The sequence below is a fragment of the Synchiropus splendidus genome, chromosome 6 (genome assembly GCF_027744825.2).
Source record: "Synchiropus splendidus isolate RoL2022-P1 chromosome 6, RoL_Sspl_1.0, whole genome shotgun sequence".
In the NCBI taxonomy this organism is placed as follows: Eukaryota; Metazoa; Chordata; class Actinopteri; order Syngnathiformes; family Callionymidae; genus Synchiropus; species Synchiropus splendidus.
This window is the reverse complement of record NC_071339.1, coordinates 10,895,040-10,919,536: the sequence shown is the minus strand read 5'-3', so window position 1 is coordinate 10,919,536 and position 24,497 is coordinate 10,895,040. Positions and strand designations below refer to the sequence as shown.

Sequence of the window (24,497 nt, the reverse complement as noted above, 5' to 3'; positions counted from 1 at the left end):
ATTTCCTGATGTCGTTTCATAATTCTGGCTGTTTAAAAAAATCATTCCCAGTCCTGTAAATGAAATATTGTCATATAGCGGCCGCAGGCTGTCGCTTTGAGGGTCATGATTTATTCGATAGGGGAGTATTCAATGGCATCAATATGCATATGTACACGCTAGACATCATCCTGCACTACTTTTCCACTCATTGCAGTATTTGTCTTTTTCTCTGTCTTTAGATTTTCTCCAGGGAGAGGCATGGGACACTGAAATCCTGGGCAAGCATCTCCAACAAAGAGACGTCACATTCTGTTGCTCTGGTTTGGAACAAATTGTCAGAAAAACTCCTAAATTGGTCATCTTTTTATTTTATTTTGGTTGGACCTCTGCTGCCTTAAGGTAAGAGAAGAACGTGTCCTTGACCAGAGTGGCCAATAATGTTCCCAATGTTCCGCTGTCAGCATGTTGTCAAGCCTCTTCAAAGCCTTTGAGGTTATTCGGAAGCATGTTCTTGACACTATCTGTTCTGTTGGGTTGTTGGAGGAAACAAATGTTTGCATGAGGAAAGCATTATTGGCCACTCTGCTGTGGAGAACAGCTTCCATTAAGATACATTTAGAACAGATACAATATGTGGGATTCATTTGCCATTAATCACGAGTTAACTCAGCTTTAGCGCGATTAATTCAGATTAAAATTTTAATCCATTGGCAGCGCTAGTGATTTCAAATTCTTCCTAGAATGCATTGCGTATTGGGAGAATTTCTGAAAGCATCTTGGTCATTTTCATCATCTGCCAAGTCAGGATCTGCGTAGAAATGACTGCTCGAGCTGTTCTCTGCAGAAATGCCATTTTTCTGAATGGTAACCTCCAAACTCCCAGCAGGGAATACATGCTCAACATCTTCCACCTGGAATGTCCCTTCAGTCGTAGTCGGTGGTGCAGATTATCTGCCCTGATCTGTGCTAAACTCTCCCTTCTTCAGGTTTCTTTGTCCTCTAATTACCTTTCCCTCTCCACTTTTCCCCATCACACAACTCTCTCTCCTGCCTCTCTTATCCACTCTCTGCCCGCACCCCTTTTCCTCCAGGGAACCAGCAATCCCATCTCCAGAGTAATGGCTCCTTCTGACCGAGCGTTACAACTCTTTCAACCACAAATGTCTGTTGAGTGACAGCCTCGGAGAGGAGAAAATGCCAGTCAGATTGCTATTTAAGATTTGCCGGAGGAGACAGAGAAGCCAATCTCTTCTGGCGGAGAGTCAAAATATTCCACCTGGACTTAACAGTGGTGGCGATGAAGGGCTACCCTCAAATTCAAAAGTAATTTTCTGTAGCAGAGATAACGCTCTTGGATAAAAAGAGAAAGGTTTTACTTACTTCTCATAATTATCGAGATTAAAATCGTACTTGGTATGTGTGTTTCGTCATGCCTGGAGTAGAGGCAATAGAAAACCTCAATCTACCTCAATGCATATTGAGATGTGATATTTAGAGGAACAGAGACATGAACTGGAATACAGTGTCTGGATTGATGGTCTACGTCTGCCGTACAAACTCCTCCTGAATGAGACCCAGTCTACTTCTCCTAAACAGTGACGCACTTCCCTTTATATCTATCTCTCATGTTCATAATTCCTGATATAAATCATTCTTCGTCACTCCTCAGAGCAAAAATCTTCTGAATCCATTTGAATTTTGGGTCACACTTTAGATTAAGGGACATATAAAGCTGTCAGTAGTTTATGTGTCTTGGCAGCGTATTAGCGGGTAACTAACCGTTATTACACACCAGGAATAGAGTTTCACTGTAAACCACACCATAATTACTGATTAATGACCGTAAATAAGCAAATCATTAATTTTTAGTACTTAATATGTCTTTTCCGATCTATAATGTAACCAAATTTTGATTCCAAGATTTCAACCAAGCTCTGGCTACCAAAGCTGGATACAGCCGAACCACACATCTTGCGACAGAAACAGCCCTAAACTGAATTATGCTTGTTTATAAGTCAATTATTTTAAGTACTGTCATTGTGAAATCAGAGCTGGCATATTCTCCATAGATCATGGTTTGGTTTGGTTTTGGTTCCCAGGCTGTTGTGTGCGGTGAATGGATGACAGCAACAGGGTTTCCCCTCATTATGAAGGGGCACATTCTTTCCTCACTTTGACCACGTCTTCCCGTAAACTTTGCCGTCCATGTGCATCTACATTTCAGTCACTGACTACCAACTAGTCTTGAAATGTAGCACCATATCACACTTTAGAAAAATAAATGAGCTTAGACAACATAATTCACTGACAACCTTAAAGTATTTGTGTCTTCCCAACAAGGTTTTATGCCCTTTCTCCACGATGAAAATTCTTTCGTCTTTACGAAAATTTTCACCAGACGGCAGACATTTCTGACTAGCAGCTGGCTAAGTTTTTGACAGACGTCACTGTTATGTCTGTGGCATTAAATGGACAACGTTTCTGTAAAGCGCCATGGATGATTTTGAAAACTTTATTTTCAAATTATATATTATTTTCATGGATAGGAATTTCAAGTTGTGCCCAGCTGGCAAAACAACAACTGTTTGCAAAGACAAAATAATTTCTGTGGTTGGAAATCACATGAAACTGTCAGGATTTCGTCTCTTCCTTTGCCAATATTTCACTGTGCACTGTTGCTTGGCTAGTGCTTTTGTGTCCATCCCAGATACAGGGGCATGATTTGCGCAGGTAGCGTGCTTCACCTCCCCCTCTCCACCTCTCTGCTCACCCACCACTGCGGCGCATTCAGTTCCTGACAAGGCCCCACATCCTGCTGGCTGCTACTAAATGAATAATACATGCATGTTCTTGCGGTGCTGTTAGACGGAGGGATCAACAAAAGAATGAGACGCTGTGTGTGAGTTGGTGTGTTTCTCAAGGACTGTCAAGTCCTCCAGCCCGGCTCGGACGGGTTGTCATGGAACTTTGCAGAGTCTATACCCGGCCACGCAGGAGGTGCTTCAGTCTAACGCCAGCTTTCTTGTTGCTCATGGAATTGGACAAAGGAGAGGCAGAGCAATTACGGATGATTGAGAACATTATTTCAGTCCCTGGATGTGTCTGACTGTACAGCAGTGGTGCAGCTGCAGCGGCTCCCCGGCAGAAGAAGGGTTGCCCTACATTTTATCAGCTCTTCCCTTTCAGTTTTGACGGAGATCAAAGCAATCCACCAGCCGCCAGCACGAGCTTGCATGCATTACCAGTCGTGTCTGTGGCTTTTTGTTGCGCTGGAACGTCTACTGCCGAGCAGAGATCAAACGGAAAAGGTCATCAAAGGCGCAATGGTTGTCTCGATGCAAGCGGGTTGATTTGCACCCAAATATTCCTGATGTACGCGTCCGTGCTCAGTTTTGTTGTTGCATATATGCGGCACAGTTTTCAGATATTTGTCACAGATATTATGTGCCGTCCTGTGTACTTGAGATTGCTGCTGTTCTTCATTCTGCCTCCATTTTCCCAAGACAAGAAATGTCTGATATGAGCATAGTATGTTATCTCAAAGGACACATGCAGAGTCAAATTACTCGGCTCATGCTCTGAACTGTTTCGGCTTTTATTAGGGAAAACTGAGCAAATTAAACGGAACAGTGGGGGTGGGCCGTGCTCGCCTCTCTTCTGCCTTTATGCTTTTCGGAATTTGAAAGTTCTGCCGATGCAGGCTCAGCTGTTTCCAGTGCTGCAGGTGAGCCGGTAGGTGCCGTCCTGATGGCAGGCTGCTGATAGATGCTCCCTGACACAGACAGGCAGCTGAGGAATCTGTCTGCACCGCTCTCGACACACTCTCACAAACGTGTGTAGACGCTCACTGTTTCCAGGCAGAGCCTGATGAGTCAGGAGCGCCCCTCGATTGGCAGCTTTTTCTCCAATTTCTGCTCTTCATTATCAATCCCTAATTGGCAGACTCTAGAGTAGTGAAAGAGCAGCTCCTGCTTCATTTTTTTTTTTACCTCTGCTAAGGCAGTAATTATGTGTCCAGGGGCGCGAGTTCAAATCCCTGCAGGGGCCGACGTTTTCGCCTTGATCCAACACATTTCTGGAATCATGGAAGTTGCTAGTTTTATTGATTTGACTGTACGCTGTGTTTTTTATGAAGTCATGTGAGATGAGCTCCTCGTGACAATGGTAGGAGGTAAAGTGAGTATTTAGGTCACCTGCAGTGCTGCACACGTGCACCACAGGAAGCAGAATATGATCAAGAAATATTGCTTATCCTCTGACAACCTCTTGAAAATGACAGGTCTTCCAGATCTCAAGTCGCCTCTTGCAACCTGTAGTGAATGTCGGCCCGTTTGAGGCCTTCGTGTTGCGTCACTTCTGTCTGACAGTGCCACAGGCCTTGTTGACCCCCCCAGTCTTGTGATACACGTTGTGATTATCAGCTATGGGGAGCCAAGTTATCTCTCCTGCTGCTGGCTCATCTGCACCAGACAAAGCCTCCTGTCACCAGCATACACACAACACATACTCTATTCCTCTCAAACACTTTTTTATGACATAAAATTGGGTGAAAGGGTAAAGGATAAATTAGGTTTGAGGATGAATAATCAGTATTTGGTTTGGGATTCATTTGACCCAACTTTTACTCGGTGAGGTCAGGCGGAGACTCTGACCTCTCACCTGGCAGTGGGGTTCTGGCATGCAACACTGCATCCTGAATCCACTGACTTTCTTTGACTATGAGCTGGAGATGAAGGAAAGTTATTCAGGACATCTGAGTACATCATAAAGCATCCAGAAGGAAAACATATTGCATACTTGGCTCCAGACTCTCAGTAAACTGGATTGCGTCAGACTGAATTTTCATTGTAAAACAGCTTTTTACATTTCTATAACATTCATGCTTCAGTCCTTGCTCAATTGTGATCTGTAAAATTAAAATATATATATATATATAATTTTTTGTTTTTTTATTGCGACCAATCATGCTAGAGCTCATGGTTAACTCAAGAGTCATCTTAATAAAATGGACAAACCCCATCTAACAGTGCTTCTGTGTAGTTTCATTGCTTATTGTTGACTTATTGCATGACCATGAATGCTACAAATTACGGAAAATGAAGGTTGAATACCTAGTTTCCCAGAGTACGTTCAGACTACATCCACATAGATTTTGCAATCATGATAGTCTTGGCTACCGTTCCTTCCTGGTCTCGCACACTAGAGGGGGGATAGAGGGTCATTCCAAACACACACGTGGAGGTGCAAAGAGCAACACATGCGCGCTAATCGCGTGTTAAAAATATTAGTGCCATTAAAGCCCCACTTCTACTCAACGTTACAGACGGATACAGATATGGACAGAGCCTTCTGGCCATGCTCTGTGTTCATTTCCTCCGTGTTTCTGCATGTTTCCACAAAGCTAACGGATACTGGACAAACAGATCCGTACCACGTGAAACTGTAGGGGGCAGTGTTGCTGTTACTACCTGTTACGAAGCTCTAATGAGACACGATGATGATGATGAATGTTATGTAACAATGGTGGAAATTCTCCATCCTAAGTATGTCAAGTTAGGGGAACATGAATGGGCCTCAAAAGTCCTAAAAGTTTGCACTGAATAGGTTGCTATTCTACAGAGCCCGGAAGTGACATGAGCATGTGTTTATTTTTTTGAATGTGACATGCATGACTTAATCTTTTTTTAGCCCGAGATAACAGCCATCTCAAGAAATTTTTTATCTCGGGATAATAAAAATTAAGTCATGCATGTCGCTTCCAGGGACGCGTAATACATATCGCTTAGTCACATGTGGTATTATTTTGAGTTGATCCGAGTGTTAAAAGCGCACAGACTTGCAGACAGTGAATGACAACGTTGACACAGTTATGAAGCCATGGGAGACATAGTGGTTCCAGGCAGAGGTATACAAAATGCTTTGCCAGAGAGGTAGCTACGCATGCGCTGACATTTACGATCGTATCTTGATATAAAAATTATAATTGTTATCTCGGGCAAAAAGAAATAAAGTCATGCATGTCACATTCAAAAAAATAAGCACATGCATGTCACTTCCAGGGCTCCGTACTATTTGACACATACGTTCAGCAGTTCAACCTCAAACGCAGAGTAGCGGTCCAAACCAGGAAGTGTCCAAGAGTTTCAGAAGTTCGCCATACATAGGAGCCAGAAGGCTTGACACAAAGTATATTTTGTTATGGGAAAAAAAACAGTAAATGTGACGCCCTCCTGCTGCTAAACCTGCTCCAGTACAACTCCTTCCTCTTCTCTCATTTCTCTCCTGCGTCATTATCGCTCTGATTCCATCTTTAAAAGCAAGCTCACACTCTCTAATTCACCTTCCTCGTCCCATGTGCCTCTTAATCGCTTGTTCTCTCTCCTGTCTTCCCTTCACCCACCCTCTCTCTTTCTTCCTCACTGCCTCCTCTGCCTCAAAGTCCATTGAGGATTCTCAACAATAGAGTCGTAGACTGGATTAAGCAATACAATGTCTGTTGGAGGGGGGCCAGCGGGGAGAAATCAATGGGCAGACGTGATTTCCTAAGCTGCTAAACATCCTCTGACACATCGACCAATTAACTGTGTCAAATGGGGATATCTCAACTGCGTGTGCAAGGTCATTAGATAAGTAGGACTGTAACACCCTGCGCATTTAAAAGTGTTTGCTAAACAAATAGGGAAAGTAGCGGTGGAGTGGAGTTTTATCTTCATTACCTGCATGCACTGCTTGAAAACATTTGGGATTCCACAATTTGCCGCTTGTCACACTGCAGGTGATTGCATTCAGTTTGGAGAAATGAATCCACAAACAATACAGCGCTATTTTCTGCTTCATCTGTAAATGCAATTACAAAAGACTTCATTGGTTGGCTTTCTACACCCCAACTGTTTCTTTATTGTCTGCCATTACTTACAAATCCAGGAAAAATGAAGAGACTGATGGCTGTTGTTCCTGTTTATCGGCGGTGTAGCAAAGCGGCGTTGATAAACAAACAGCTCTCATACAGTCTGTACTCCTCAGGGACATCCTCCCGCTCTTCACTCGTGTGTGCCACATGTCCTTTTTCAGTCGACTTTTTTTCAAACATGGGGCAGAATGAATAGCGTTTAAAAATATTGTGTTTGCTTTTCATTATGTATTGACTTTGTCAAATTGCTGAGATCAGATCCTTAAAGAATGTCACCTCTGATGCCTTACAATTGTCTGATATGGTGACAGACAGACTGACAGAGAATGTGAGGGAGGAGTCTCCTTGGATGATGATGTTTGCTGAAGATATAGGAATTTGCAGTGATGCTGAAGGGGAGGTGGAGGCAATCAGTGAAGACAGGGATTCAAACAGTTGAGAGTTTAAGTGTATGGAACCAGTCATACGGAGTGATGGACAGAGATTAAAAGAGGTGAAGAGGAGAGTCAGGGCAGGGTGGAACGGGAGGAATCACAAATGGTGATACTCAGATTTTCATTGAGAGTGACTCGGAAGGACGACATTAGAAACCAGTATATCAGAGGGACATCTCAAAAGTTTGGAGGCCAGACTTGAGATCAGACACAGAAAATGTGTGGGCTAAGAGTGTTAGAAAATTATTTTTTTTAAATGACACCGTGGGGTAGATGCAGCGACATAGTGGATGCTGCCCAACGGTGGCGACTCATCCGTAACATATTGACGTTGGAAAGCACAAACTCCGCCTACTTTACCTCCCTTCCAACTAATTTTTTTCAGTTCTTGGTAGTGTGTGTGTGTTTGATGGCATCACTAATGTGTGTTTCTCAACTTAACTTAAACGCTGGGACATCGACATGAAGATTGACCGAGGGTCAGGTTTGGGTCATCCGAATGTCTTGGGCCAGATTTGGCCCCGAGGTCCTGTGCTCTGACCAGACTTCTGAGACTACTAAGCCTATTGAATCACACTGACATCTTGGTAAGAATTAAAAAGTAAAGTATAAAAGGTGAGTATAAAATAGCCAAGGGTGATGTATTTATTTATTAGATGTGGCTACAAAATGACCAAACAGCACTGGGTCAGATTTACTTCCAAGGAATGTCTTGTTTTCTTTTAGATCATCTTCGATGACAATTGTTAATTTCCCAGTGGATTTTGAGAGGGAGACTGTAGCCTTCGCTGCATGTCTGTTTACACTCATTCATACAGACACAAAGAAGCTGCTGTGTATCTAGCAACCAATAAAACCTTGTTGCTCTAGCGAGAGACAATTGTGTAACTTGTGAAATCCCTCTCTTTTCTTTTCCATCATGCAGAAGGTACAGTACTGGTTCCCAAGGTGTTGGTGTTTTATATTGACCTTGGGAGAAGATGGTTGAATGTGTACCGATGAGAGTGTGCTCATAATTCTGCTACAAAACCAGAGCTTGTCTGTTTGCTTCATTTTGACTTGGACTTCAAGGGCTCCTCTTCATGAGCAGGATAAGTATTGAATCCATGATCTTCAACAATCCCATCTCATGGAGCATCACTTGCTTTTTTTCTGTAATCTAGCATCATAATAAATCTTTTATTTTCCCTCAACACAGTAGAGTCTTGTATTTCCACCAGCATCCGTCCCTCATTTATTCTTCAAATCTCTCAGCGAAACGAACGTTTTTCGGAACACAAGCTCCTCTGTTTCTGGAAAGCTGTTTTATTCCTGATATAAAAAGATGGTTACTTATCATAATGTTTACACTAACGTTGCTTCTTAGTCTGACGCGTGAAAGTCTTTTTGTTTTGGCCGTAACACTTTTGATAAACTGCTTATTCATGTGCGTATTCACAGCATGTTAGCCATTTTAAATCATTCTCAAGTACTTAATATCATCTTGCTTGGCATGACCCAATATAACCTGAGGACACTACCCCATGTATTGTTGTTCACTCTAAACAACAATCAAATTCTATAAATTACATTTCTTGACAACAGCTTCCTTAAGTTACACATAGAACAGATACAAAATGTGGCGTCCATTTAACATTAATTGTGAGTTAACTCAGGTTTAGTGTGATTAATAAAGATTAAATTGAGACAAAATTAATAATTTAATCTTATTAAAAATACGTCATTTTCATTCACTGCTTTTTCTTCTGTCATGTCAGCTCATGAGGCTACAATTGGTTTCTCCATCTTCTTATCCTGCGTCGCTGTTCCCAGAACTGAGCCCAGCTGCGGATGACTGAGCTCAGGAAAGTGTTGAATTAGGGACACAGTGTCAGTGGTTATAGAAGCGCTGACCTGAGACTCGCTCTCCTCTCCGCTTCTACTACCTGTCACCTTTTCCATCCTGCTACAGGATTACATATCGAAGAACACAGTGGGCAAGTATGGGACATTTTTATTTTCCTGTAAGAGCTTTTCCAGCCGAATGTCTTCTGAGGGATTCATGCTTTCAACTCAACCCATCAACAAGCTGAAGCTATGTGTGTCACATCTTCTCTGTTGGATATGTAAAGATTGCTGTTGTTGTGTGACCTTCACAGTAAGATAAATCATATAACCTACTCTGCTGACTGGCAGCATTAGGTAACGTTACACTGATAATAATGAATAAAACTGCCCTGATTGGATCCAGCCAGATTCCACTGGATATCAGATGTCACACTCTTAAGATTCCTCCGCCTCCAGAAAATGTGATTAAAAATGCTGTTGAAATAGTTTCAAGTGAGAGGTAATGAGAAGGATTCTATCCATGCAAGTTTTTCTTTATTATTATTATTATTATTATTATTTTAGTTCCGGTACAACTCATTAAATACTGTGATCAACAGCTCCTTGTTTATTGTATAAATGAAGCAATAATATGTAGTGGTTCGTTCACACTCATTGAAATAAAAGATTCTTAATTCTAACAGAAACATAAAGGCTTGCATTGTTTGGGGAGAAGTCTTTTACTGTTCTGCAGATGTCTTTCATATCTGTGTGAACACTTTAACAGCACATATGTTGTCATTTTTACTTTACAATTTCTGCACATTAGTAAGGAACCAACCACTTTGGGAGACTCTTAATTACATGCAGTAAAAAGTTGCAACACATTCATTCATCAGCTAGGTTGTGTTGGGCACCAGTAACATGAAAATAAAACAAGTGAAATGTTTAAGTGAAGGTGCAGAGAAACTGACTGAGTAAGTGCAGGTCAATAATCAACAATAAAGAGCTGCAGCATCAGTGCGTTGTCTTAGGTGCAGTGTTGTATTGGTCATGATTTGATGGGAAAATATAACTTTTGAACCAGGAGATTCTGGTCCTGAAAAGCTCAGCCTCCTGCCTGAAGGGGGCTGTTCAAACCAGAGATGTTCTGGGTTAGAGGGGTCTGCTGCAATGCTGTCTGTCCACCTCAACAACTGGAGATGTACAAGCACTGGAATGAGTCAGTCTGATCTGGTTTGTTACAGTAGCAGTGGTGGACCACACAGTGAGGAGGTGATGGAAGAACTGCACCAGCATCAGCAGTGGGAGGTGAGATTTCCTCAGATGACAATGGAAGTACGTCTGCTTGTTCATCTTCTACTTCTGATCCCCGGTGAAGAGGCTAAACTCCACAGCAGTGGTGGTTGAGCTGAGGTATCATGAGACAGTATCGCAGGGTGGATAAAACTGTGTCACTCGATGGCGGTTTCATTGAATTAGTTGTTCAAGTCCAAACATTTTACAACAGACGGCGCCATCTGGTGGCCTCTGAAGATCAGGACACTGTTTTATAAAACCTCATCAAACCTCCAATACGCCATAGTGTGAACCATGGAGTGGCAGAGGGTCTGTGGGTTGGGGTTCAGTGGAGCTCTTCAGAGGTCCACCATCATCTTCAGTCTTCTGAGCATTGGGCCACAGGTCATTCTGGCTGCACGAGGTCATCAGTTGATCCAGTTCTGATCTATAGATGGACTCATCTCTATCCAAGATGAGCCTGATCAGACTGGTTTCATCCACAAATTTGAGTGGTATCTCAATATGCAACTGTTTGTGTATTTCACTGTTTTGAAAATTAGCATCGCCACAAGCTCCACTTTGAATCTTTATATAATTTTCATTCAATTCAAAGAGCATTGTTCCATTCCTTTGGCATTATAATGCAGAAGCTTTGTGTGTGTAACAGACACCAATTGATAGCACTGGTGAACCCCCCGAAAACAAGACTCACACCTATGCAGTAGCTTTCCAGTGAAGTGACATAGTCAATGTAAATATTCATCACGTTGTGTTCACTTAAGATTAACTGATATCTTGACTTGGTAAAACACCAATAAAGTAGGATGAGTGACAAGGACTACAAAAATGGTTGAGGCGATTCCAAATTTGTTGGGAATGGGGACATACTGTGTAAGTTCAGATCCAGAACAAATCGTTGGAATAGCTCGTTGACTGAGCATGAGATTCTTACAATACCTGCAAGGTAGTGGGTCATGATTGCTTTTACCAAACCCACACAATAACAAGAGATTTATTTCAATCCCATGTCAAACATACAACAACTCTCCCACTTGGATGAGGTTTTAGGGGTCGGAAAAATCTCTAAAAAATAGAAAACGCACTTACTCTTTGTAGCGGTCTTAGGTAACTATGAGCGCTTTCCCTCACCACCAAAAACACGCTGTTGTCTTTCAGGAAAAATTATAAATGCAGATAAAAAGTCTGTTGAGTCTGTCCACCTGTCACAGTGATGTGCCATTGATCCCATGATCCCTTGTGTTAGTTGCTTGAACACGCTTGGTACAAGTGACATCATAAGGACATTATTTACAGTTACATTAGTTAGTTACATTTATAAAAATGCTCGCATGTTTAATGACCAAATCAAAATGTTCTTTTTTCATTTTCTTTCATTTCACGTGACCAAATATGGTAGTGAGCAAAGTGGGCGGCACATCACCTGACCAAATATGGTACTGAGAAAAGTGGGCCGCGTGTCACTCGACCAAATATGGTATTGAGCAAAGTGGACGGTAAAGTGGGCGGCGTGTCACTCGACCAAATATGCTAATGGGCAAAGTGATCGGTGCGTCACGCAACCATATGTGGTAATAAGCAGAGTGGGTGGCAAAGTGGGCAGAGAGGCCACAAAGGTAAAAGTGCCAACTCATTTGTAAATCCCTGGTCGTCGTTCTTGAAATATTCAACAACATTATCGCACACCTTCTCCCCTTCCACCTCGCAGCTCTTTGCTTAACGCTGCATTTTTACAAGTTGCTCTGATATTCTCATTTTCAGCCCTAAAAGAGCAGAAATATGTGACTGCTATCTTAAAGAAAGATCACTGAGCTCAGGTACATTGTTTGAGCAGTTCTCAGGCGGTCAGGCATTTCTATTTGCGCTACAGATTAGAAATCACTTACACTGCTGTATCCCAAAATGGGTGCGAAAAATGGCATTTAAACCAAGCTGCTTGCTCCCTGGAAATATCATGGCGTATGATGATACTGAATTTTTGAAAGTGTCTGCGAAGGCGCACAATTGCTCTTTTTTATTTGCGGGCTTTAATCCAGCAAGTTTCATCGGCAGGACAGCTGCTTCCATTTTGGATTCACCCTGAGGCCACTTGGATGGCAGCGCTCTCTCTACATAGGATCTTGTATTCTCTCTGGCTTCTTAATAATTCAGCAGAAAGAGGAGATGTCAGCACTGGTATAATTACCGTGTGATGGTGACAAGCTCCTACTTCAAGGGCAGCTGCAGCTTCACTGTATCCAGACACCATCGCCATGACTGCTCAGAGGACGTGTGAGACAGTAAATGTGACAACATGAGAGAAGAACGATGTTTAGGACAGACTCTTCAGTGCTGGAGTGTAAATATTCAGTGTCTGGGAAATGAAGCTGTAACAGTTCATCCGGTTTTGCTAGTGTTCCAAGTTCTGCAGGGTCAGCACAAGCCATGACCGTTGAAATGAGGGATCTGATTTCAGCTGTGGGCTCAGCGGAGATGACAGATCCTGTTCATGGAACCACCAAACTTCCTGGTGACTAAACCTCAGCTTTTGAGAAACCTGCCAAGAGAGAGTGGAAAGTGTATGTTGGGCAAGAGCAAAACAATGGCAGTTGTCCCAGGTTTTATAATGTACCAGCAAGCAGGCCTAAAAAGGAACAGTCTCAGGAGGGTAGTACCATCCTGGCTTGTCATTTCCGAGAATACCTGTCCTAATCCTAACCTTAACCAAGTTCATCCTAAAACACTCGTCTCTGCTCAGCTACTTGCTTCAGTTGCTCAGCTACGGGTGAGATGTCAGCTCAGCTTTGTTAATAATATGTTATTCACAGATATGAATTTCCACTGAAAGCAAACCAATAGATGGTGAACTTGCTAATGACTAAGTTGGGATCATCTTGTCTCATCTTGTAATATTCTTCACCCAAGGTAGCTTCAAACTTCAGACCATGCACCTGAACAATATCTTTTTGAAGTATGCAGTGACTCAGAGAAAAACTAATGGGAAACGGGTGCGATGGGGTCACCAGTCGAAACATCCAACCAAGGCCGCTGCTGATATGTCTACAAAGAACTGTATAAAACATTTGAGTCTCCAGTACCCTCAACAAGTTCTTCAGCTGATGACTTCATAACCTTGTTTTTACTCAACTCTTCCAGAGTAAGATATCCTGTTTTAGATGTTCAGTAGAAAAGTTTTTTTTTTTAATTGGCATCAGAAACAGCTTTTTACCTCAGATGTTAAGCCTGCTCTCAAAGTGAGTTGATGTTATGGTGACCAAATGTTTCAAGAGCATTTAATGACTTTGAATAGAAACACCTCATCCCTGACTCTCCCCTTTCAGATTGCTGAAGGGTCAAGTGGATGATACAGACAGTGCAGTCTGTAGATTTCTCTGCTGTCCTTAATGGCAGTATTTGTTCCTTTAGATTCATTCAAACTGAGCTCAGTATGCTTCATTTTTGCTGGTTGGCAAAAGCCCAAAATCCCTTTTTTTGTCCCAGTCCAGCTCTGATTGTTGGGATAGGTATTTAGATATCTCAGTCCTCGACACGATGCTCTCTCCTCTGTTACACATATTTGTCACATATTGACCTTCATAGGAAAGAACTTTTTTTTTATTTTTAGATTTTTTAGATTTCACAAAGGATTTTCCAGAGGATTAGTAACTTTTCTCCTCTCATTACTGAATGAAGGTGGGCAGCAGAAATCACAACCTCCAATCTTGTCATTTGGATGAGAGCCTTTAATCAGAAACGCCAGAGTCACATCCAGACCCACATCGGAGCCCGACAAAGAAGTGTTTGATAGCAGCCGAAAAATCACTGCGAAGAGCCTGTTTGTGAATAAATGGGTGACTGTTGCCTCAACTAGATTTCAATTATGATTGGATACATCAGAAATGTTCCCTGCAACCTTTTAAATGCCTTGCATAATGGCTGGCCAAGTCAGGGGAAAATAGCTAACTGAGGTATCAGCCAAGTCAACTTCAAGACAATCCAAGACCACAGACACACGTCCCAGAGAGGACGAGCTGGCAAAAGATCTTTAATCAAAAGTCTGAGTAGAGGTCAAAACCATACATCAGTGAGAGGTGCTGGGCAAGTCGAGTAAAGAGCAAGACAGGATTGAAAGTGGAGGTCACAGGAAGACCAGTTCACTCGTGTGAGATATCACATCACTCATCCACCACCAGTCAGACGAGTCCAGACACCAGTCTGTGTAATCTGTGTGAGTGGTTGGATATTACGTCTGATGAGGGGATTCATGAACAAGTGAAAGGATGAGGGGTGAAACATGAGAGGGCAGCAGATAGGGTCCGCTCTCCTTCATCTGGGGCGCACATCACATCTTTCTTTTCCCTGACTTGTCGGTGGAATTCCTATGACTGTGGACTGATGAAGACAAACAATGAAAGACCAACCCTTGACCTGGGGACCCCACTTAGGACACAACAATCCTGACAGATCCCAACATTCCAAAACCAAACTAAGTAATGCTTCTGCTTCCAAGATATTGAATCAATAGAGAGCAGTTTCACTCAAATTCTGATCCATGATTTAACAATATTTCACATTCAATACACCGGACTCTAACAACACACTGCTGCTCTATAAAATCAATGCCACCCACATTGTGTTGTTCATCAGACAGAATATAGCATCGATGATTGTTTCAGTTATTGTGTCCTTGTTTATCCATCTGCTTCCGTCCGAGAGACGCAGGGAGAGGCTGCATTTACACTACAGATAAATGTGATCGCCATCTGTCGATGACTGCCTTTGAAGGGGGATTGAAAGAAGTGGATTCAATCGCTGCTCATTGCATTTTGGGTGTGTTTTACACTGGGAAAGCTCAATTTAATGCCAGGTTTTCTAAACACTGGTGTATATGTTCATGATATTGACGAGAATCCAACTTTCCACTGAAACTTAATGTTCAGCCGAGCAGCTTCCCTTCCCTGCAGGTGGATCATCATGTGTCCGACATGACTGGGCTTATTCCCACCGGTATTCACAACAGTCAACTGATAATTGGAGCCTATGAAAAGATGCACATTTAATCAGAGCTAATGAAGCTGGAAGAACAAGTCTCCAGAGTGTTGTGAGGTGTCTGCAACTAAAATGCATTCTGAATGAAAAAAAAAAAATGTTTCACTCCAATGCTATTTCATATCTTGAAATGACCTCTCACCTCTGGTGGTACACTCTTTGATTCTCGATTAACTCCGTCTGTTTTTTTTTTTTTATAATTGCTTTTATCATCACCACTTTTATTATTTAGACCTTGGGAAAATGCGTTTCAATGGAGTAAAGAAAGTTTTCCTTCCTGAGGAGCGGGGTTGCATAGCATGTCACTTGCTATACATGACCCCTTGTGTGGCTATCCTCTTTACTGACATGATGGGCTGCTGAGGCTTCGGGAACCAGTGTCCTCGTTTTCAGGGCCCATTAGATGCCGACAACTTCTGAGATCTCAAATTGAGGACACCGTTTCATGAAGCATCATCTGCCCATCACTTATTGACGTTTGGAAGTTCATGTGAATTGCTGCCTACGAGGTCAGGATTTGCCGTGGATGTTGAAACGTGCCCCAATACCGAGCATGGCAAATAAAAAAAGAATAATGACTGTTTCTGATGGAATTACTCTGAGAGTTATTCAATCCACTTATCCATCTACTTGTGAAGACAGTATAGTATTTAAGCATAAGATAATTGAGAATACAAAAAGCATATGCGAAGAAACATGACTCTGTGAGACCTGCTGTCAGATGATAATTTCCATCTTTAGAATGAGGCCTAAAATATCGGCTTCTGCGTCATATCATTCACAAGAAATGCAGATCCTGAAATGGTCCTTGAAATATAGGGTTAATAATAGATTATAATCGGGTTTGTTGGAACTATTTGCCATGGGCACAATATGAATAGATTCAAAGTATTGTTTTTTAAGTTTTTTTTCAAGATAAATAATGAGCTGAATTTCTGGTGTGTACACAGCTTACGATCTGTTGAGCTTGACAGTTTGAGGCTAAAGCAGTTATGTGAAAACAAACATTGAATCCAAACCGTGACAAACTACCACACCATTTGTTTGTGTTGGACGGTGTTTATATCTGACAGGTTTAGCATGAATCAGGTCTTAGAGGTTCTTATCACTTCTGATCTGGCAGCCGCGACTACAGATGGCCCTGTTCCACGTTGGCTGGAAATACTGCAATTTGAACTGGGAACAGAAAGACTGAACAAACTGATCCCACTCGTTTAGACAGATGATATCCTGTAACTGTGCTCTCTCCTGGTCAGCCATCTTGTTCTACGCCAATTAACAGGTCATTACCTGCTTAGACTGAGCGGTACCACCCGAGGTTGCAAGGCCACCAAATCTGCACTCCACCTCTGCGACCAAATCTTATTAGCAGCACCCAATTGGCACTGATGTAATGGGTTTTTGGTTTTGAGTTCAGCTGATCAAATAACATGGGCAGAGGAAGCTGCAGCAGGTGAGACACAGTAGAAACAGGTTTGATCTGCTACAACAACACCAGAATGGAATGGCTGATCCAGTTCAATGACATTTCCTTGTGCATTTGAAAACATGAACAAAATAAACATCCATCAATCTAGTATTCTATCTATGTGAATACAAACAAAAGGTGTGTGTTTATAAGTGTTTATTAAGTGTCTGTTGACTATATATATATATATATATATATATATATATATATATATATATATATATATAGTACTGTTTAAAGTATACAGGGAAGCATGCAGGCATCAAGAATTGTCAACTCTAACTAAACTTTGAAAATAGAACAAAAGTATTACTGCAGAAGCAAAATCTCTTTTGTTACCATTACATTACCTTGTTTTAAACTCCAAAGACTTCCACATGAAACACAAGCAACACAAGTGCTGAAGATTCCCAGCTCATAGTATTGACTACTCATAGTATCCTGCTCAACATGGATAGAAATTGGGGACAACAGACAGCAAGAAGAATCAGGGAAAATAAATATGTGCTATGCTCAGATCTTGTTGCCATTTTTAAATTGTCCCAAACCCAAAACAGGACTAAAAAACTTGGCATCTCCACCACCAATTAAAATGAAAACATTTCCACTTTCATTCCAAAATTGTAATTCATGTTGCTGTTTTCTGCAAACCAGATTCCATAGAGATAATGCTGAAAAAGATGGGAGAGAACAGCTATGTGGAAGATCAATTTCAAATGAGCAAAAACGTATTGTAATCATTTGGTGACGTCCGCATTTAGCCAGCTCCATTTTACTACGCATGAACGTTCGCAAGTGAGGAAGAAGAAATAAAACAGCTGCACAATGAAAATGACTGCCTCGTGTATTTATAAAGACCATATTTAATGGTCCTTTCTTTACTTTATTTAACTGTATATAAAAGCTGAGACGCCTTGTCGACGCCTGATCCAGTGGCCATTTGCTGTCTAAAATTGGTGATGGTACTGTAACTCTGCTCATAAACTTGTTTACATTTGTTGTGATCAAAAGCTGATAAAGGATGGAGAGTGAGAGTGAATTAATATCCCAGCTTTGGAAATAGGAAAGAAATGAGAAAGCCTTCCAGGCTTAATTTTCTTTATGTTCAGTGTCACATTGCATGCTACACTTTCCAAAATTACTGGGAACTGACTGATGTGATGGACAAATATTTGACAGGCTGTGAGATTCAGCTGCCCTTTTATTCATGTAGCGCACACCAACATGTCTGTCTCGTTCGATCAGAAGTGCCCTCCACACTGGTCTCTCTCTCACACACACACACACACAGGGCCAGGTGGTGTGGTTAGTGCAAGAGCTCGCTCCTTGCTCTCTGGAGTGCAGTTGGTAACCCGAGCTGCCTGTTTGAATAACTCAGTTATCCCAAAAGCTTCCTCGCTGCAGTGAAATCATGGAATGCTGCCCAAAACACACTCCGTACAACCTCCATACACTGGCTGATGAATATTAATGAAACATTTCCATTCAAAGTCACTTTAGCTGTCCTCACATAACAAATCACAGGACAGCAGAATTTAAGAAAAGTTCGTTCTAGCTCTCCCGCTTCTATCCAGGATCTGTCATCACTGTGTCACCCGTGTGGCGAGTTTGTGGAAGAGCATAGATGTATCGGCTGATGGGAAATGACAGGCAATCCTGGGGCCTTTTCATTAAATTAGGAGCCAGTCTCCTTTCATGGAGATCACACTCAGACTTGTCTTGTGGTCTCTAAGGCTTTTTGGATTCAGAGCAAATGTACCATCCGGCGGTTTTTCCAGCGGGCACTTGTTGTTCTACACACACTGGAGTTATTGGGTCACACAGCTGAGACGTCTTCTGTCCGTAGTTAAATATCACCACACCATTCATTTTCTTGACTAATTTCCAACTCGGTGTCAATCATATTTCATGGAGACTTGGGCTGAACCTTTTTGCGAAGAATCTGAATTGCGATCTATTGTTACTGTTGTTGTTGGTAAGTATGCTATTTTTAAAATGTATCTAGTTATTTTAAACTAAACACAAGCAATCCGTTCTTCTTGTGGTATGACCAACAACATATAAACACACGTTATGAAATGATAAATGATGTATACATTGATATGACAACATATGTTTATATAACTAGTAGTGTAATTATCATTTGCTTAAAAAAGATTAGAGAAAGAAGCAAAGCATGTAAACACACTCTGGTCGCAGTGTTCAGGGGCATCCTCACACCCAAAACTCTACTGACTAACTAGACTGGGTACCACGTTCCACTCCAGCAGGGAGTCAGTCATTGGAAAGCAAAGTAGATAATGGTAATAGGTAAATTCTGAAAGTTCCCCAATGCATCAGTGCAGACTTTGAACCAGCCTGGACACTGCGATGCTTTTGCTTTCAAACTCACAGCCTCTGCAATTTGACATTCTATTACACCGCTATGTCTATTTGAATTGCAAAAATCACAACAAATGCATCAGTAAATCCTGAGTGTTGTCTTCCTCACTGTGGGAGGGTTTTATTTTGAGTTTTCTCCGGGTTCTCTGGTTTCCTAGCACAGCCCAAAGACATGCTCACAAGGTTAATCGGACATCGCTGGGATAGACTCCAGCACTCTGCACAACCCTGAACAGGACTAAGCACTGGTTACCTGATGAAGTGCTGTATGTATGTACTGTATGTATGTTTGTGTCAGGGGCTCAGGTTAAGGGGGCTGAGCTTAACTGCAACTGGTGGCATGAAATGTATTGATGAATGTCTCTGTCCAGTGAATCATCTGGTTGGGCTTCCTCACAAAGACTCTTCACAAAAGCCTCCCCTCCTTGATCTTTCAATAAACAAGTGGAAATGAATCACTTTATTTTAGAAACTGGTCTTTATACACTTGTGCTTATTTCCTGCAGAGATATCTTGTGATTAGATTTTGTCGAGTCTTTCATCGCCCACTGGTACAAAGTGGCAGTGTTTCCAAGTACAAATAAACTGTTGCCGAGTGTTTATTAAAGCCAGCTAAGAACGTGCTGCTACAGGGTAGATTAATTCAGAACATTGCTCAATGTCAAAGTGAAGCCTTCAGGAAAGTTATTCAATTAGGAGATACTTGATTGACACTAGTAGCCAGGAGGCTATGTTTTTGTCAGGCTGTGTTTGAGGAGAAGTAATGACTTGTGGAAGTCAGTATTTAAAACATGAAATGTTTGATCAGAAGTTTAAAAAAAGGACTCAGTGGCAGATGAAATATAGACGCCATCTCCAAGAGGGTGGTTCATCTGCATGGACTCTGAGTCAGCAAAAAAATAAAACCCAACCCACGGTGCCTGATTCAATAATTGTGTTGGCTCAGGGTAAAAACAAAAGTAATACCTTGACCCAGAATCAAACTGGAGCCTCAGCAGATGACTGTAGCACTTGCAATAACCCCAGTAACAGCAGTTGGAAACCATAAAACAATGATGTCTGACCATTAACAACATGTTTAGTCACTACATTTGATACATTTTTTTTTCTCTTGTTTCTTTGCTTTTCTGAGTCGAGCAGGGCGCATGAGAAGCCATGTTAGTGAATGACCATTCATTCAGAACTTTGCCTGGTTTCGCTATACTTATGGGGACCAATTCTTGGAAACACGCCTGCTTGTGAGGACGTTTTTACCTGTCCCCACAGGGTTAAGCCTGAATTTGAGGATTAAAGATTCTAAATAGCTGGGTCATTATAATTGGGTTTCAGTTTGGTACAGAGTAAGGTTAAGGTTAGTCATTTGAGGCTGGGGGAAGGGCTATGGCAATGAGAGGTCCCCCATAATGATGGCAGTACAAGTGTGTGTGTGTGTGCATTAGATGGTTCAAGGGTCAAAGAACAGAGAGATAATCAGACAAATAAATACATGAGAAAAACTTTGATCCAACATTTAAGAAAGTTATTGAAATTAATAATCATTAACTTGACTGAGATTGTTTATTAAAAATGTGTGTGAGTAGTCCAATTTAGATTAGCTAAATGTTAAATGTTACTGAAAAAGTCTTGAAAGTTTCTCTCTTTTGAACGTCTTGTCTTGACTGCAGAGCAAGAGTTCTGTGGTTTCTAATCCCTTGTTTTGGTGGTTGTTAAAGTGCAAAGTTGTAATCTGTCAATATTGATACACCGCTCAAGCAGTTAAAACAAACAAGGAATCACTGTCTCACACTTGAATGACATTTAAAACTATTATTTTGAACCAAAGTCTCAGTGATTCTGTCCACACTGCTGAACATGCTTGAAGCAGGTTTGTTACTGAGAAGAATCCATCAAGTATTTACCCTAAAAACGGGATCTAGTCAAAGGTCGCTTCTATATCTTTGAATCTGCTCCTCAGAGGTCACTTAGCAAGCTTTATATTTATATCATAACAAAGAACATTTCTGGACAAATATAGTTGCCTCTTATTGAGTAATTCAATGGAGATGTGGTCTAGATTAGCAGAAGCATCCATGTGAAATATAAAATAATTCCTTGATTTAACGATTCTATAGTAGAAAAGTCTCTTGTATTTTGAATGTGTGAGGGTTATGCTTTACATGTATGAGGAGAGTGGGGAGGTGTGACCCAAGAGTGAGTGAGATTTGAGAGTAGGATTACGTGCACTTGCTGTGATGATGGACTGAGGCTAGGAAGGAGTCTTGGACAATGATGTGAACTCATGTTTTTGGGAAACATCACAGTGCTGTGACTGGTGCTTTTGGTGCAAACCGCTTTTTAAGACCCTCAAATACAAGATACATGCAACAAAATCAAGTTATATCATGTTCAAATTGCATGGTAAATAGTTGTTGTGGTAAGGGGTGATGTCCATGAATTGATAGACAGCAAAAGTTGTCTTTGAGGAGCAGTGTTGTTGCGCCAACATTTGTATGATACTTTTCTCCTACTCCATTACATTATTAATTTTTGTTTGTTGCCATCTCAGAACTCTGTCGTAGTACTGTTTTTGGTGGTAAGTGAACCTTTTTTTCCTGATTTTAACTCACCAATTATGACAAATAACTCCACATATAACACTCTCAGTCACATCTAGTTTTAACCTGATGAAAATTGTGATTAAATGTGCTCATAAAGCCTCGCTGTCTTCAGCCTTTTGTTACTATGACAAATTGGCGGCACATGCCTGCAGAAAGCGCGAGTCGGATCAGCGGCGCCCTCTGTGCCGCCTGACAGGTACTGCAGCAGGGAAGCTCCCTCCTCCCTCCTCCTCCTCTTCCCTTCGAGCCCGAGCTGCATTCCTCTTCTCTCCGTCCATTCACACGCTGGGAGCCGCCGGAGCGAGAGCCCCGCCACTCCGGGTCACCACTGGAAATGTCTCCAAGTTTTGGATTTTAAAATCATGGCGAGGATATCTAGCAGACGGATCACCTAACCAGTAAGTGGCGATGCGAACTCCGATGTGCGGCGTGGGTTGTGTGAGGAGTCCGCGGGGTTTGAGTGGCGGAGACCGGCTCCGATCTTAGCTCCTGCTCGGTGTGGTGAGTTTGCTCTTGCCGTGTGCCGTGTCCACGCGAGTTTGCAGAACTGAACCAAACCCTGCAGCCGCTTGAAAACACACGAAAAAACTTTGAATATACTGCCGCTAAATAAGTATAGCGACAAGAAACGAACATTAACTGGTATGGTTTGTTTCCATGTTCAACCGCTGTTTTCCACAGATTTGGTGCAGCCGACTGTTAGCTACAGCAACTGAGAAAACCCTAAATATTCGGATATTTGTCTGTTCAAACCTTCACAATTGTTTGTGTTGTCTCATTGTGGAGGAGCTTAGAGCAGTCCGTTGCTGGAATGAGCTTCTAACTGCAGGTATTCACACCCTGTGTCGCCTGGACAAACAACCAAACAAACCGTACCGGGTTTATGTAAAACATGTGTCCACCGCACTAGTTTATTCCCACCTTTTTTTTTTTTAGACACAGTTCGCTCTCTTAATGGACCTAAGGGAGGAGTTGAGTGGGTTTTCTCCAGGGAGGGACGTGGTACTCGCCTGTTTAACAAATCGATTCCCTTATTAGCTTTGAAATAATTAGAAATTGTGTTGGCCTGGTCATGAAAAGAGTGCTAATCTGCCGACGAATGAGGGCAATTTGTGGGCTTTTATAATTCCACCCTCAATGAATTCTCGTCTTGGAGAAGGGCGGATGGTGTGCAGAGGCTGGGAAGTCATTCAGTCAGTGTTTTTAAGTCATGTAATATCCACACACAATTTATTTGACCTTATGATAAAGGGCAGAGCACATTTATAGTCCTCAAAATTGCCTGTGAATGAACATTTAATATTCATCTATGGTTTTGGCAGGGTGTCTTATTCACATCAGTCTTATTTTACTGACCTAATGTTCATTTAAAAACACACATGTAACAACTATTTTGCATCGTTCCAGTCGAGCCACCGCTAGTTATTGACAGTTGAATGCGATGACCAGCATTCACATGTAAATGATGTGGGATTTGAACCGTGACATGAGTGTTTATTTAAGAGGTGGTGCCCAGTCACGGCTTTAAGTCAGTCACCCACCCACACACACACTGACATCTCAGCAACAGTGCCTCCGAAAAGTCCACTTAACTTTTACATGAGCGCTCGACAGACGCAGAGGAGGAGCTGGCGTTCAGGCAAAGCTTGAATATTAACGTTTGAATTTGCTTTAAAGGGGAATGTAAACCGCGTGCATCACGGGGGGGGGCACTTTTCGGCATGTTTGTCCAGGGAAGCTGCCAACTCAGGCAGAAAATAACAAGCAATTTGCCTCAATCTTCCCTAATTATGATACAGATCCACACACAATGGAGTGACCATGTCATGGGTTTTCAAAGTCTGACCCGTCCGATCCGTCTGCTGCAGTGAGGGTTAAAGCTGTGATGTCCAGACTTTGGAATTTGAGCTGACATGTGCACGCTGCACCCCTATGGTTCTTCCTTTGTACGTTCCCACCCCTGTATAGCATTCCTCTGGAGTGCAGCATATTCCAGGTCTAGGGTTTGGTTGGAGATGAATGACCAAGCCAGTTTGGAGAATGCAAGGAGAGCGGCAGCAAAGTTGGCGGCTGAGGCATTAAGAGTTACACAGCGAAAAATGACCAGTCATCAATGTCAAAGAAGCTTTTGCACGTTTGCGTTACTCTGCTGATGCATTAATATCCACCACAGAGACTATTTTGTGCTAATGGTTCCTGGTAGAGTTGGAAGTTCTATCAGTCAACAAATACATAATAAAAAAATGTATCATTTGGTTTTATCTCATTTTTTTTTTCAAAATGTCAGTTTTAGAAGTGCAGCTATAGAAACGCCGATTATTTAAACTGTTTAAACAATAAAGCAATGTGAATTTAAAATATACAGAGGCAATACATAACGTATAACTAGCTACTCAAATGTATAAAAATAGAAAAGAACACTCTTTAAAACGAAGCAAGTAAAATGAATTGTGGAGCAGTCTCTAATCTGCACACTGAAGTGAAGTGGTGTTATGCCATGTTGACTGCAACACAACAAACGGACGGTCTAATTGATAAGTTAAATATATGCTCAGTTATGGTTTGAGATATTTTATATTTTGGTGGTCAGA

At 41.8% G+C, this 24,497-nt stretch overlaps 1 protein-coding gene across 2 annotated transcripts in view; it reads left to right on the top strand.

The window, feature by feature from the left end:
• The first annotated feature begins 22,164 nt into the window (after window positions 1-22,164).
• The window catches only part of LOC128760024 (plexin-A1-like), a 153,187-nt gene continuing 150,854 nt past the window's right edge, over window positions 22,165-24,497 (top strand). For both annotated transcript variants that reach the window (XM_053866907.1, XM_053866906.1), the window contains exon 1: window positions 22,165-22,304. The gene's annotated coding sequence lies outside the window, so the exon portion shown is untranslated. The remainder of the gene's footprint in view (window positions 22,305-24,497) is intronic.